Source organism: Lipotes vexillifer, unplaced genomic scaffold, assembly GCF_000442215.2.
Source record: "Lipotes vexillifer unplaced genomic scaffold, Lipotes_vexillifer_v1.1 scaffold1306, whole genome shotgun sequence".
NCBI classification, from domain to species: Eukaryota; Metazoa; Chordata; class Mammalia; order Artiodactyla; family Lipotidae; genus Lipotes; species Lipotes vexillifer.
Genome location: NW_006786512.1, coordinates 1,834,252 through 1,837,849, shown reverse-complemented (window position 1 = coordinate 1,837,849; position 3,598 = coordinate 1,834,252).

The window sequence follows — 3,598 nt, the reverse complement described above, 5'->3', positions numbered from 1 at the left end:
TCTTTCCCTTTACGTCTCCTCACAAGGACAGAGGTGCAGAGAGGATGGAGGCTCATCAGAGGCTGACACAGTTGATGACAAGGTGACCTGATGGGAAAGTAAAGCAGGGTGTAGACCCTGCCCTGGGCTCCCACGCGCTTGTGCTCAGCCGGCAGCGCCCCGTGACTGTCTCCCCTCTGGGTCTAAGCTTCATCTGCAGACCCTTCCAGGCCTTGTGGGTGTCACCAAAGGGTTAGATAATGAGTCCGAGAACACAAGCCCTCCTCCTAGCTACCCTGCATCCATCTTGGCAGCCTCAATGGGCTGCCACGTAGTTCGTTCTTTTATCCGATAAGCCCTGGGGACTTGGCCCACTTGTCTCTCGTTTCCAAATTCTCCCTCTCCTGGAGCTGTCGTCAAAGCAAGCTGTGTCTTTTCCATCAACCCTACTTCCTTGCTGTCACTGAAATACATGCACAATATTTTTCATTTGTAAGGGCTTTTTACTGTTAGTCTCTCAGGGGAGCTGACACAAGTAACACATATTTGGATAGGAACGTAGACTAAGAACTAGCAGTTGTGCATTGTTCCCGGTTTTACCCTGAGTTACAAATGGCCTGGGCTTCTTCTCATCCCCTTTTCTACACCCGCCTTCTAGGTGGCATTGTGCTAATCCTCCAGGGTTTGCCTCCAGCCTTCTCCAGGTTGGATGCTGAGCTGAGATTCTTAGATTTGGGGTTGGTGTCATTTCCGGGATTGACAGTCACATTTCCTGACAGTAACTGGGCTCCCTGTGGAAGGCTCTTCTTTACCTGGATCTTGACTCCCTCTGGCCTTTTTACCTGGATCTGGCAGCCCCCTTTGGTGTCTGTCGGTGGTCCTCGTGGCATCAGCCTCTGGACGTCCTCCCCTGGGCCCTGGCCCTCTCCTCTCTTCCCAGTTTGGTTTGGGTCTAACTGAGCCATGGGGAACTTGTTGCTGCTTGTTCCAGTCTTAGGTGAATAGAGTCTGCTCCTTCAGCTATTGCTTTATAACATTTTGGGGGGGGGTCCCCCAGAGGATCTTATGAATAATCATTGTTGCAAAATGACCCCAAAATGGGGGTAAGAGAGTCTAATGGTTAAAGGAGCAGGCTCTGGAGTCCGATGGCCTGGCTTGTGACTGGGCTCCACCACGGAGCAGCTGTGTGACCTTTAGACATTGACTTAGACAGTTAAAATGGGGACATGCATATCGAATATATCGACATAGGTGGTTGTCCAGAAGGGTTCACATCAAGCTCTCGGAATAGGACCTGGCTTGTGGAAGGTGCTTGATCAACATGGCTGTGATGATCCCTGCTTTAGAGGTGGGGAAACTGAGACCTGGAGAAACCGGGTTGCTTCCTCAAGGTCACCCAGCCAGAAGTGGGAGCCGAGGCCCAAGCCCAAGGTGGACTGGCGCCGGAGTCCTCTCTCTTAGCCACTGTGTGGTACCAGCTCACCTCCAAGGGCTGACCTACATCTGCTCCCCGTGACAGCTCCCACACAGCCTTCTAGCTTTGGGGCACGTTCCCTGCTCTGTTACCAGTGCACGACCGGGCCTCAGGGAGACCGAGGGGCAGAGCCTACTGGCCAGCCTGTGCACACTGAACCCGCCAGTCCCTGCTGGCCCATCACTCCCTGCACACGCTCGCTTTGTTCTCTGTGCTCCATCATCCAGGTACATCTGTTGCCCTTAGGGGAATGCTCTTTAATAATACCCAAAGCTTAAAACACAGCACAATAACCGGCACTATTTCCACCCAGGGAGGTGGGGGGCTCCCTCGCACAGGTACAGCTGAACCAGTTCAGGGGCAAAAGAGTGACATTTGGGGTTTTTGTCCAGAACTCAGAACACACGGTCACTCATTTATTTTTAGGTTTGAAATTGTTCAGGAAACAACGTTCCAGTTTTCCAAGGCCTCGATTGTTCAGGTTTTGTCCAGGTTCATAAGGAAAGTTTTGAAATACCACAGGAAAGTTCAAGTCCGGGGAGAGAGTGCCCAGAGGAGGGAGTGGGGGAGAGAGAGCTTTTCTTAAGAGCGGGAAGGATGGAAGATCTGGGAACCTAGCCGGGCTTTGTCATGTTTCTGACCCCACTGTGAAGCCTGAGCTGGTTTGGCCAAACATCAGCATGCGGGGGCGTTGCTTTGAATCAAGCTTTGTTGCGTAGGGAACATACAGGAGAAATTTAATTTTGATAAATTGCAAGACTGTGATCCCTTTTTCTTTTTGGTTTGAGAGTTCTAGCATTTTGCTAGAAAGGCAGTGTGGAAACAAGTAGGAGCAGTGACTCTGGCTGCAGGAAACCTGGGTTCCTGTGTGGGCAAGTCCTGGAACTCCCCGGGCCTGGGGTTCTTTCCTGGCCGGGGTGGCCGGGGCTTGTGCTCCAGAAGCTGGCACGGCAGCCACACCCGAAGGAGCAGCTTCTTATTATCTTGTTTCGGGGACATCTATGTCAGGAACCAGAGTTAGGTATAATTTCATAACTTGGAATTCCATATTGATGCTTCATGAGACATCCTTTCAGAACGGATACTGGCTCTTCACTTCAGGCATGAATACAGTTAAATGAATTTGATGAGAGAGCACAATCGCTACCTTGATCTTTTTTTTAAAATCAATTAATTAATTATATTTATTTTTGGCTGCGTTGGGTCTTCATTGCTGCGCGCCGGCTTTCTCTAGTTGTGGTGAGCGGGGGGCTACTCTTCGTTGCGGTGTGCGGGCTTCTCACTGCGGTGGCTTCTCTTGTTGCAGAGCACGGTCTCTAGGTGTGTGGGCTTCAGTAGTTGTGGCACGTGGCCTCAGTAGTTGTGGCTCACAGGCTCTAAAGCACAGGCTCAGTAGTTGTGGCGCACGGGCTTAGTTGCTCTGCGGCATGTGGGATCTTCGCAGACCAGGGCTCGAACCCATATCCCCTGCATTGGCAGGTGGGTTCTTAACCACTGTGCTCTGCTACCTTGATCTTTTAAATGGGGACCCATTACTGTAGTGGACATAAGGGGTAAAACGTTTGCTGCTTTTTAAAAAGCTTTTTAACACAATAGTTTATCATATTTACAAAATAGAAATTAGGAGCAACATTTAAAAAAGGATATGTAATGCAGTATTTGTTTTTCATTTCTAAAAAGGTTTTATTATGGAAATTGTACACATATACACAAAAGTAGACAGAATGGTAAAACGAACTCCTGTTGTGGACTGAATGTTTGTGTCCCCTTCTAAATTCATAAGTTGAAAGTCTAATCCCCAGTCATGGCATTTGGAGTTGGGGTCTTTGGGAGGTGATTAGGTCACAAGGGTGGAGCCTCATGAGGAGATTAGAAAGAGACAGGAGAGAGCTTGCTTCCTCTTTGAGAGTTCTCGATGGTATATCATATTTGAAAGCATATTTGAAACATATTTGAAAGCAGAGGGAGGACTCTCCCCAAACACTGAATCTGCCAGCCCCTTGATCTTGGACTCCGCAGCCTCCAGAACTGTGGGGAATGAAGGTTTGTTGTTTAAGCTACCTTGTCTGTGGTATTTTGTCACAGCAGCTTGAATTGACTAAGACCACCCAATGTACCCACTACCAGTTTCAACAATTAGGGTCT